Here is a 13,877-nt window from a genome sequence, read left to right on the forward strand (position 1 = left end):
AAGAATGGAATATGAACTGGGGATTCAGAAACAGCATGAATAAACTGGCTTTTTAGGCCATTTCTGAGTTCACAATTTTTGGTTACTGTTGTGTATTCTATTAATGAAAGAGAATTCTTGCAACAGCTGTTATCCTTCCCATCATATTAAGTGCAAATATCAAAGTTAAACTGAGGGGTAAGACCCTTATCAACGTTACTTGCTGCTACTGTAAAAGATTATGGCAAAATTTCTAAAACCTCTAAATAGGCTTTTGCTTGAAGACATCAGAATTCAAATATAAAGGAGAAATCTATTTCCTTGAAATGTTTCTGGTTTAGTTTACCTTGAATACTGATCAAAAAGTTCTACCCTGAAAACTGATAGCACTAATTACGTACCAATCAACGATCTGACCATCCAATTTGCGAGGATTAGAGCATGATTAAATTGTTAATTTGGAAACAGAGGAAATATACGGATATATTTTCCTTCCATTCCTAGCTAATATTCTCACACACCAGTGAATATTTAGGCTTCTGTTGCGGGAAGGGGGAGAAGTAGATCTAGTTTACTTAGTATAGCTGGAGTATGAAATAGCTTTACGATTTTTCCCAGTGAAATCCATACCAATTTGGAGCATTAGTGTATTTCGACACAGATGTCTCACTAGCTCTCTTGTTTATTTATTTTTAAACCTCCATTGATTGTAGTATCTAACTGGAAGCTTGAAAATAATCATTTTCCCAATACCCTTTTTGTCTTTTTCCACTTAGCAAATATTAGGCTCTCCCCAACCCTTGTGTTTTGAGTAAGCTGCCATTAGAATTGATGTTTTTGATTAAAAAAAAATTTCAAGCTAGGTATAGCACCTATCTGGTCAAATATCTTAGCACATGGAGATCAAACATAACAGACTAGCTATGGGAATAGCATTTGTTAATTAACTGCTGCTGCAAAGCCAACACAAGGAGCGCCAAGCATTGTGTATTTTATTAGTGTCTGAAAAACTTATGGCTTTGTTTGTCTGTTATTTTGAAGAAAATTATTGGAGATGGAGTGACAGATTAAAAAAATATATTTAGAATTTGGCAGACTTTCACCATAAGAAAAAAACAACTTCAATTTACAATACCATCCATCATTTTAAAATGTGATACACTTGTAAGGCGATGCAAAAAAAAGTTTTAGCTTACTCCAAAATCACCACACTTGATTTTATCATTGAGTGTGTGGATTTATTTTTTTAGATACATACCCACTTTATATAAATACTAATTTCTAACAGTCATAACTGTCTATATATGAATGTGTTACACTTAAAGCTCCTAATTTTCCTAAGTCCATGCTCTTTGGTCTTACAGATCTATGCTCAAAATGCATTTTTATCTCTATGAATATTTCCCAGAAAAGACATGTACCTACATTCTGTCTAATCTGACTTTATTTTCAATAGGACTTACCATAAATATCCAATAAAATTGTCTTTCAAGAATCACGACTGGAATCTGGAATTTTAGACCTCTACCACGTGCAGAATTCTGTATTTCAGCTTGGACGCATATAACCCATATCAGAGGCACGCTGCTGGACCTCATACTTACAAACACAGAAGAACTGGTTAGGAATGTTAAGGTCAGGTGCAGCCTTGGCTGCAGCGACCATCAGATGGTGGAGTTCAGGATCCTGAGAGAAGGGAACAAGGCAAAAAGTAGGACGCCAGGACGCCAGGACAACCCAGGACGCCAGGTGACTTTGGCCTGTTCGGGAACCTGCTTGGGAGAATCTCATGGGATACAGTCCTGGAGAGGAGTCCAGAAGAGCTGGTTGACTTTCGAATATCACCTTCTCCAGGCTCAAGAATGGTTCACCCTGATGAGCAGGAAATCAAGCAAAAGTGGCAGGAGGTCTGCATAGATGAACAAGTAGCTCCTGAGTAAACTCAAACATGAAAAGAGCATACAAGAGGTGGAAGAAGGGACAGATGACCCAGGAGCAATGTAGAAACACTGTCCAAGTATGCAGGGACAGGCTTAGAAAAGCCAAAACCCACCTGGAGTTGAAACTGGTGAGGGAGATGAAGTGTAACTACTTGGTCTTCTGCAGGTATATCAGCAACAAAAGAAAGGCTAAGGAAAATGTGGACCTACTGTTGAATGGGTCAGGATGCTTACAAAGGACATGGAAAGGGCCAAGGTATTATTTCTGGAATTTACTAGTAAGGACTTCCTTCAGCAATTCAGTCCCTCTGAGACCAGAGGGAAAGTCTGGAGTAATGAAGACTCACTCCCAGTAGAGAAGTATTATATTAGGGAACACTTAAACTAATTGGGCATACACAAGTCCATGGAACCTAATGGTATGCTCCCACCAGTGCTGAGAGAGCTGGCTGATGTCACTGTGAGGCCACTTCCAATTATCTTTGAAAGGTCATAGCAATTGGAAGATGTTGCCAAGACCTGGGAGAAAGGAAATGTCACTCCTGTCTTTAAGGACAAGAAGGAGGATCCAGGGAAGTACGGGCTAGTCAGCCTCACCTCAGTTCATAGCATGGTGCTGGAGCAAATAACCCTCAAAACCATATCCAAACACATCAAGGACAAGAAGGTAATAAATCCAAGCCAACATGGATTTAAGAAGGAGAAATCATGCTTGACCCACATGATAGTTTGCTATAATGACATTACTGGCTCAGTGGATGAGGGGAGAGCAGAGAATATCTTACTTTTAGCAAGGCTTTAGCAAGGCTTTCCACACTGTCTTCTATAACAAGAAACAAGTCAAAAATGGAAACAGAAAATTCCATTTAAACATAAGAAAAATCTTTTTTACTGGAAGGGTGATCAAACACTGGAACAGGTTGCCAAGAGAGGTTGTGGAGTCTCCATCCTTGGGAATATATAATACCTGACTGGACATGACCCTGAGCAACCTGCTCTAGTTGATCCTGCTTTGAGGAGGAAATTGGGGTAGACAATCCCAAGAGGTCCCTTCTAACCTCAACTGTTCTGTGACTTTTTGATTCTGTGAATTGGTAGAAAATCTGGATGTGATATCATATGTCTCATTAAAAGTATGGTACATATCATACCTGTGTTATGGTGGACATGATGGGCCCCTACAACTACATGGGTTAAAATGGCACTGAGGAGAATGATACAAAAAGTAATGATATTTAAAGAGACATTTAGCTCTGTTAAGAAACAACCCACTTTGCATATACACAGAAAGGAATTTTGAAACATTTCCAGGACAAAAAGCATTGTTTAAAATTATAAATTCTACTTCTATTAGAAGTCCCATTAAAGACATTGAAAAATAAAACTTAAAAATTGATACTTTACTTTTCAGACATGGAAGTGAGAAACTAATCAGAAAGTGAGAAAGTAAAGGAAAAAACCACCAACAAATCTGAGTGTGAGAAACCATTATTTTAAAAAATAGTGACATGTAGAATGTACAAGTCTGTTTATCATCTTTTAGGTTAGGAATATAGTTTTAGATGGCTGAAATACTTCTCTTTAATATTAGACATTTGCCCAATGAATAAAGAAAAAAAATTACAGCTCAAACAGAAAAATGAATTAAGATGCCCTGAAAAATTAATATCCCAATATTACACTATTTCTTTTGGTATTTGTCTCCTTATACTGAATTTTTTACTTAATTAAAAAAATTAAGGAAAAGATTGTTTAAAATAAATATTTTACTTAACATGAATCCATTTTCAGTTTGGTTTTCATGTTGCCAGGAAAATCAAACATTGTTCACTTCTTGTGTGCCTGAAATAATTTCCCTAGATTTTAACTTTAGTCAGCAATAAAAAAAACAATTACTCACCCTGATCTCACTAAAGTTTATACAGAATATTTGCGATCATCAAGAGGCCTGGAATCATATCACTTGCTGCCCTATGTTATAAGTTGTCACTGGGCATAAACAGGGCGAATCAGGTCATTGGAATCTGTAATTGCATTTGCAACCTCTGCAGGAAGTAGAGATTGTGAATATCAACCTTGTGCCCCAAGCCGACAACAGAATGAGGAGCATTACGGTAATGAGGTATAAATTCAGACTTCTTTCTAGCAACTTCTGGTCTCTGTACTGTGGTAATTCAGCAAGTTTTTAAGTCCAATATTCTGGGTGAATTCCAGATCCTTTGTTTCATTAAAGTATTAAACAAACCTCACAGCTTTAGATAACAAATTTCTATTCACTTCATGTCTTCAGTCATTGAAAAATACTTCTTGAGAAGCATTAGGTGATAAAACCCATTGTATTCTATGGTGTAATGATGCTACATAACACAATACTATTTTACATCTAAGGAAAATAAATCTTTGCCATTCAGTATCAGGAAGGAAGTGATTTCAAATATAGTTTAACATAATTTCTCATTACACTATAAAAAAGGCAGCATAAAGGAATTAAGAGACGTTGTGATATACTAATGACTATTGAAAATAATAAATATGGAAGTTACATGGAGAGTTGTTAAATTTGTTAGTGGCCATGGCTGACATACCTTCATGGATCCCCAGTATTTTCCAATTCTTTTTTCCGACCTGTAGGAGACTATTATAGTATATTATGTGGAATTCTTAGAGTGGAATTATTATAATATTTATATATCATATATTTAAAAAATAAAGTGAAAATATAGAATGCAGACATTTAAAAATCACATATTTTGCTTAGTTTTGTCTATAAATCAGTCCATTTGTCTATTTCCAAGTTGTCTCCAACAACTTGAAAATATTAGACTATTGAATAACTTTCATTTATTATTCCTGAAAATGTTTAAGTTAAACTTATTTTGGCTAAGAAGAACCTTTCAACAGCCCACTATTACAAATCTGAAACTAAAATGTCAAAAAGTACAGTCTTTTTATTTTTAACTCTTTCTCTTGTTATTCCTATTGTTATAGTAAAGGCATCTTAATCTTTTTTATCAATTCTTTGAGAAAATTCAAATGAAAAGAAGCAAGGATAAAGTTCTCCAGTATTTTAGAACAACATAGAAAGTACATTTATGCCAGGCTTTCCATTTCTTCCCATTGCACTGCACAGATAAAATAGTGATGGTCTTTTTTTCCCTACCTTTACCTTCAACTGCATTACAGCAACTTTCTTCAACCAAAAAAAATAGTCATCAGATGGGGGAAGTCATCCCCACCTGTAGGTAGTTTCCTTATACTCCATACAGTGATTTAATACTTTTTAAACGTCATAGTAACTCAACATGATCCTTGAAAGGGCAGAAAAAATGTGGCAGGTCAGGAATTAAAAAGCAAAAGCAGAGGACATTTCCTTCACATATATACTCAAGCCTTTTATAAACATGTGTTTGCAGAAAAAACAAAACCATTAGCAAATCAATTTTATGTCTTAAAATACCATTTTTTATTTTGACCAAATGCTTCCTACTAAAATAAAGCAATCGGGATGAAGACTCTGTAAAAAGAAGGAAGCAAAGGCCAAAGCCAAACAAGAATCAGAGCTTTAACAATATTTGGTGGTAAGTGTGCCCTGAAAAATTACAATTCAGTTTTCAATCAACCCAAAAGGGGTCCTCTATTTAATGTTACGGTTCCTCAAACACATCCTTCCATAGCAATGCCGAATTTTCAAAGACACTGAGGAGGCTGGGGTTTAACACATGTAGAAGTGTTGTGAAAGTTCAGAAAACAATCGTATCTCTCCTGAATCAGTATAATAGGCATTTTTAAGGCTTATCTTGCATACCCATACATCTGAAGTTGTGTCATTGTTTAATTTATGGTAGGCCAGCAAGAGAACACAAGAAAGGGCATGATTCCTTAACCCGTTCTTGAGGGTACTCAACTAGCCACAGCTAGTTCTTGGCCCTTGTTCCCTCTTCAGGATTTCTAACATCTACCGTAATGGATTCCAACTCCTATTGTAAAACTTAAAAAATGCTACACTTCAGAGTTGGTTATGAATCATTTTGTATGATGCTTTACATTGGAAAATAAATTACACCCCGAAATATTGTTTCAAAGACTGCGTAACAGGCAAGCTGTCAGAAAACTCTGACAAAAGCAAGACAGTGGAGATGCAGGGTTAAAAGTAAAATCTGTGCTGCAGATGATGGTGGTACATGATGCTGATAAAGACTCACAAATTACAGTACTGTGATAAATGTCAGAGAATCAACATTCTACACTGAATTTTAAGAGACAAGTTTACTTTTTAAAAATTCACACAAACCAAAGTGACTTTTCTCTATCATCATCACTTTCATTATGTACACATCAGACTTCTTTAAAAACACTTTATAAACAGTATTCAGCTGTAGATGTTCTTTTCTACAGATGAACAGTCAAAGTGATAAAGTTCCTGTAAGCAGAGTGAAAAAAACATCCCCTCACCATAATCAGCTGAACTTCCGGTGTAATTGAACTGTGGTCCATTAAAGGGATATTATAGACATGAGTGGAGGGGAGGAAGGAAGAGAAGGAAAGGAATAAAATGAAACAAAACCCAGCTAACCTGATCAGTAGTAAAATTTAATTAAAAATTGAGAAAAATAGAATGGATTCCTTATTGAGTCCCGAAGCCAAAAATGCAGTATACCTTCCTGTGTTAAAATGCAAGTATTTTCTTCAACTATTTTTTTTTTCTCCAGACTTTCTGTGTAAAGCTGGGACTACTAAATATTGCTTCTATTTTTAAAATAGGATATTGGTAAAAAACAGTGATTTATTCAATGCTTAGAAGCAATTGGTTGTCTGAATAATTATTAGAGCCCAGACCACTATGCTATGTTACTTGTCCATATCACAACAGTGCTGCTATTATTAGTAGAATGCATTCAGCAGCTTTCACTGATTTCAGCAGGCGATGCTAAGTGCTTAACATTTCTAAATGCAAGTGCCGTTATTCTGGCATACAAATATAAATGCAGGAATTTAGTTTTAAGCATCCATTTTTAAAAATGAATCCTGCATAATCCAAATCTCACTATGCAATTATCGCAGTACAAAAAATAGCATATGTTCCCCTCCCAGCAGTGCTTCCATAATAAACTACCATGCACTTTTAACTGGAAAGATTATCCCTTTGTTAACACGGAACTTAAATGTCTTGTGATGGCATGAATTTTCCGAACAAGCGTGACCAGATTTTATTTAATTGCATTTCTCAGGGGCATGTTTCAAAGAAGTGATAATTCAGAAATGTGTAAAAAAAAGTCAGTGAAAGTCAAAATCACATAACTAAAGGGTCAGAGGAGATGCTGGTTTTATGAAGCTGTTTAGCTTATCAAATTTAGCCACAGCAGAACTGCATGATCCTGCAATAGGGAAAAAGTTTTTAAACCCCTAATGCAAATACAGATTATAACATGTAATAAAATCACACACACACCAAAAAAAAAAAAGAAAAAAAAGGTTATGGTCAATATATTAAACACTCATCAACCAAAGCATGAAATAAGAAAGTGTAGTCTTGTAGTCCCACGAATACAGTGCTCTGACAACAGGCTGCAGGCTTTGCAACACACTAACCACACGGGCTTTGTCAAGCTTTGCCTAGACTTTTCCTGGCCCGCCTATACCCTTGTTTTAGCTTGTTTAGCTATAACCAAAATTATCAACGATCAAGTGACTGTTACCTACTTTGATTTAGCTTTTGCTTCGCTTTGCACAGTTGTTAGGTGTGATGCCTATTGTTATAAATGTTCTGTAACTAAGAGATACCAAGTACGTGTTCTGTGTGAAGCTGTCTATGGCCCTCCATTAAAATGCTGCTTGGGGAGTATCACATGGATGATAGCAGAAGCCTTGAAGTAGAGGCACAGAGAGGCACAGATGTCCGTAACAGAGAGTTACGGACATCTCAACCATGGTCAATTACTAGTTATTAAGGAAATAAAACCTTGGGAGCCAGGCAAAACCAGTTTCACGGGTAAGAAGGAGAACAAAGAGCAAGAACACAAATATGTAAAACACACCACATACGTACAGTGAATACTGCAAACTAATGCCAAAAGAGCAAGATGCAGAGCATGCTAACATAAACATAATGCCCCCAAGCTGACCCTGAAGAGAAGAAGAAACCATAATCATAAATGTAAAACCTTGAGAGAAGGAACCTTCCCACTCCGAACATCAGCCTTCTCCTGCTGGAGGACTCAGGATGGTGACAACTCATCATAACCCCTTCCTCTCAGACTGAAGCCACCGGCCTCGGGAGCCAGGGTGGCCCTGGAAGGGTGAACATAGCACCAGAGAAAGAGGCAGATACTAGAAAGGTTTTGTTTATTAGTCTTAAGCAAATCTAATTTGAACTAAAAGCATTACTATCATCATAAATGGACTAATAATAAATCTTTGAACACTTTTAAGACTTGAACAGATAATAAATTCTCTGCTTTGCATAGAGGGTGTGCTCCTTTGGCCTCACACAAACCACAGCAGGTTTAGTGCAGGATTCTGATGGAGAACTCACACAACCTAGTCTTGGGAGACAACCAACTGGTTGTGATGTTGTCAGAGACAAATTTTATAAGGAAAGACAAAGCCTGGGTATAGAAATGACAGAAGAACTGTCCGTCTAACTGTGAAGATGTGTCAGCTGTGAGAGGCTCATGTTTTTAATGCTAAAGAGGAAGAACATTATAGTAACATAAGTGATGCAAAATCTGAAGGAAACCAATCACAAAAAAAAGGGTAAACTATACCTTTACTATTTACAGATTGCGGAAAGGAAGTGATCTTTAGGCTATGCATGTAATGCATGTGATATAATCAGATCATATCAATGAAAACAGAATTTTATAAAAACTAATAGAAAGCTAGCAGAGCTTGAATATTATAAGATGAAAATATGCTTATTAAAATATCAAGACTGCAAAAATTGTGATGTTATGTACAACATTTTCCATTAGTTACTAGAAGGAAACACCATGCAATGCATCAACAGAAAACAGTTCTTGGCAGAAGTAAATTATAACGAAATGTGAAATCTTATAGACACTTTGATGACCAAATCTCAGACCCCCATATTGATTCAAGGCAACATGTCTGGGATACCAGGAGGTATGAAAGACTACTTCAAAAGCTAGAATGATTGATATTACCATTTTATGTGTGTGGGTTACAGAATTAGAATCGGGGGGGGGGGGGAAAGGGGGGGAAAAAAACAACAGGAAAATGCTAAACTCAACCTCATATTTAAGCAATATGTTGAGGACTTTCATTCCACCCTTTGTATGGAATAAGCAAGTCCCTTCAGAGGGAAAGACTTAAGTTTTGCTTTGCTTTGTTTTTTATTCCTGTTTAGATACACACTATGGCTCCATTTCTTCCTGACAGACACTCCTGACAGCTTACATAGTGTGTATGCAAAGACTCGAGTTGTTCTTACTACAGTCAGTGAACTACAGATGCACAATTTCTGAACCTTTGATGCACAACTCTAAAAAGAAGACCTGCGGGTACTAACAACAAGAGAGAGAAAAGCAAACTCGTTTTCAGCTTTAATTTGTTTTGCTCAATTGAAATACATGATAGAACGAGTAAGGAAAGATAGCATAAGAATGAAATGTCAAAAACCTATAACAAAAATGCTCAGGCATGCATATTAACCCTCCCTTGGCTGGTTTACCAATTCAAAACTGGGGCTGCAAGGAAGAATTCACTTCTGCAAAAAGAAGTTGAAGAAATAAACTGGAAAATGTGGAGGTGTTGAAATGCAGTAAGTTTCAGGTGCCTCATTACCTGTGTTATTAAGCAGTATCTAGTTACGTGTAGTGCTGCTTTGGCAATAACAATTCTGATCTCCATTTTTGAGAGTGCCAGAAGTAAACATTGTCAGTTGGGTATACTATTCTATCTCCTTAAATCAATTTGACTGGATCACAGCATTTGGCAATAATAATATAAATACTTTTCTTTTTTCCAGGTAGAATAATGCAATACCTTTAAATGAGTCCACAGTTAAACTGTTAAATTATGTGTCATAAAATAAGCATAGCTTGTCATTTATTCTTGGTATATTGTTGAGTGTGTTCTTAGGTTACTGACAGCTACAGTCCACAAATCGTGTAACAATTTGAAACATATGACAGTCATTTTCTCAAGCCTCTGGTGCTAGCAATTATTATATGGCATCTTAAAACTGTGTACCAGAAGGTTGAACTGTGAAATAATAGAAAGCTCTAAGACATGACTGTAACTGAGGATAGCAGAGCATTTCAAAGAGGAACCCTCACTATACAAGATAAAGAACAGTCAAGGGGGGGATTCTGCATTGAAAAATAAATTTGAAATCTTGTACTTTCAACTGGGGAGGAAAGAAGAGGTGGGAAGGGGGCAGAAAGGAGAGCAGTTAGGGTACAATTTCTCTGGGAGAGGCTAGAGGTTTCTGTCTCCTTCTGAGTTTCCTGCTTCAGTGGGACTCAATATGAATCATAGAATTGTTTAGGTTGGAAAAGACCCTTAAGATCATCAAGTCCAGCTGTAAATCTAACACTACCAAGTCCACCACTACACCATGTCCCTAAGCACCATGTCTACACGTCTTTTAAATACCTCCAGGGGTGGTGACTCAACCACTTCCCTGGGCAGCCTCTTCCAATGCCTGACAACCCTGTCAGTGAAGAAAGGACTGAAGGGCCAAGAGATTTATGCAATTTTTTCCTGGAATATGCAGCCGCTCCCAAACCAGTCTGCTCCATAATGCTTGCTGGAACTCAGATGCATAACAAGATTCAGATAAGACTATATGAAAATGCATACATCCTGAATCCCAAAGATAGGAGGGACAGTGGTGATAAATATACAGAGAGAGAGATATGAAATAAGCAAAACCCCAAGAAGAGAAGACCAGTAATGTACTGTTGTGTACTGACAGAGACTGCTACTTGTTTTCTCCCAATGCATTGTAGAAATTTAAATTTTAATCTCTCAACTGGCATGCCAAATGCCAACATGAAAAGGCAGAATAGATTCCTGTCTTTTCATGCTGTTGGGCAAGTGAGGTCAGCAGGAGAATTTCTATAGTCAAGCCCTGTTGCTTATTAGAGGATTTATGTAAATCCAGCTGATGAGACTAACTTGCCAGAAGCAGCTGTTTATATTTAAAAAAAAGTCTAAAGTCCCCCAAAAGAAAAAGCAGCAGAAGATTTGGGATTTATTCCTATTTTATAAAATTTCAAAAGAAGTAATTTTCGTATGAAGAAGCCTTATTTCATACATAAGGAACGAGACAACATTTACACATTTTTATACAGTTCTTAGTGTTAGCATGATGCTAGAGTGTGAAGTTCAGAAAACAAAAGCAAACAAAAACTGAGTATTTCTCCTTTCTGCATGAGTCAAGATAAAACAATTTAACTGTAAATATTTTGGACTGATGCCACTGAATCAAGTAGTGTCTGCGTGTAAGGACACCACAAATAGAAAGTAATTGATTTTTTGTAAGTCTAGATTATTTAAATAGGATTGAGTGTCCAAAGACAGGCCAAGGGAAGTCCCATATCACTCCTCTAACCAGTGAATATTTATGTAATTTAGTGCTTATTTCATGTAAACTGCATATTGAATCCATACGCATGGCAGTAGACCTGAACTCTATTCTCCAAATTTAACCACTGAGCCCAAACCAATTCTTTCTTTTTGGTTTACTGAGTCTGGAATTCCGATTCAACAGGACAGGAAGAAATTACTGTTGCCCAGTATAACTCACTACTAATGATTATGGCCCTCACTAGATGGAAGGTAAGAATTTACATTTCCTTGAACACAGAAAGGGAATTAAACTTGAGTCGTCCAACATTCTTGGTTATATATCATATTCTGCTCACGAAGGAATATACAAAAGGGGATCTTCTCTTGTAATATTTTAAAAACATATGACAGTTACTAATACAACTTGCAAGGGTCCTGATACAGTCATTTATAAGATTCTGGAGTACAGTAAGTAGATTTCATATTAATTGCACCCTTCAGGGCAAAATCACCTATTACATTTTAAAAAAGGTAACCTCAGTTCTATTTCCTAAAGAAAGAAACAAGAACAAGGTTTAGTCACCTGAATCACTTAGTAGCATTAAGCCTAAACCCTGAGAGGATTAGAAATGCTGTCAGTTCACTATCATTTTCACCATACCCTAGGATTTCCTAATGACTAACTATAGGTAAGCCTCTGCTCCATACATTCTTGACTGCGGATTTCATTCTCAGGCACTTAACTCTTTTTTTGTGCAGTACATAAGGAATGTAGGTGCCTACAGCTGGTTCTGAATATTAGGTATTGCAATGCCTAAGTGTGTTTATGGATCTTGCCTAAAGTCATTTTATCTAATGACATCATCTCCTAAGTCACATTGATTTCTCTTGAAACTAGGCTCCCAAGTCACTTTGGTCCTTTGAAAACCACTACATAAGTCTGTCAAGAGATTCTTATTTGCTAAACCACAGACCCTTTATCTCTTTCCCATCACAACAGCTATTTCTGTCTTAAAGAAAGAGAATTATTCACATAACTGAAAATGGCAGTGGTGGGAACCGTATTTTTTTCCTATTACAAACATACCTGCTTGGCAAATGAGGTTTTAAACAAAATGGATGGTACGTGCCTGAATTCATAATTCTTCTTAATGCATAGGCAGTAAATAACAAGTAACTGAAATGCTCTAGTACTTAATATATATGCCTTTAGGGAGAAAAAACTTAGGCAATAAGCCATGTCATAAATAAATATTTAGCATATTTGCCCTCAAGGCACTTCCATCACATTTTACCAGGAAGACCAATATTTGAAGTGTTCAGTATAGAGAGGTTTGGCCCAAAACAGAACACACTTGATTGCTCAATTGGGCTACAGACAATAGGATTAAAATTAGTACTTATTTTTATTTTTCAATTTTTTTGCTGAAATTCAGAAAAAATCTCCATCAGTATTTTTTCTGAGAGGTAAAAAAAAAACTTTTCCAAACTGTTTTATATATTGAAATGGCTACAAACTGCCTCACTATGCTAATGGAATTCAGAAGGATAGAGAGTTATCTTCTTTGGAAGTAATTGCTCTCAGGATTAAAATAGCATCACTGAAATAATTCACTGCAATGAAATTTATTCATTTTGCTTTAAAATTCCTGTAACACTTTGCATGCCCGAGAACTACAGAAGAAAGGGGAAAAAACAGGTTGCTATAACCACCTTTACAAGATATAGTGTGCCCATCCTTGCATTCCATGCACTGGTGATAATATGAAAGATAGAATGAAGTGATACTTGCCATTTCTTGTCCCTGTCTTTGGTTTATAGCACTGCTGTCAATACCACTCTTGCTCAAGGAAGACTGCAAGTTTGTGTTTAACTCTCTTTTAAGCACTTCGTGTTAGGCTTGGAAGGCTCCATTCCTTTTATCTCTTGTCCTCATTTCCTATCCCATACATGTTGTATACACATGTTCACTGTATTTGTATGGGAAAACATATCTATATTTGTCAAAACTTAACTGGATGGAATAAAACTACTTTTCATCTGAGGACTTGATAGAAACAATATTAATTTAAAGTATACCCTACAATAAACCTGATACTTGGGAATTAGTATTATGTATAAATTACAGTCATGCCTTAGATATACAGGGTAGCAAGAATTGATGGCAATTTTTCTATCCCAATTAGAATAATTTATAATATACAATACATCCTGTCAGGTACAATGTGCTGACATCTTTACATGAAAGGACAAAAAGAGTAATACATAAAAATAAACTCCCAGGACAGCATCAATTAACACTGCCAGACTAAGCAGTTCTTCTTACTTATCTTACTAGAGTGGCTTATTTAATAAACAAAACAAGACTTCTCAAGAGGATTGTAATGTCATTAGTTTTATTCTTCCCTTCACCTCCTATGCTGA

This window comes from Mycteria americana, chromosome 4 (assembly GCF_035582795.1).
Source record: "Mycteria americana isolate JAX WOST 10 ecotype Jacksonville Zoo and Gardens chromosome 4, USCA_MyAme_1.0, whole genome shotgun sequence".
Taxonomy (NCBI): domain Eukaryota; kingdom Metazoa; phylum Chordata; class Aves; order Ciconiiformes; family Ciconiidae; genus Mycteria; species Mycteria americana.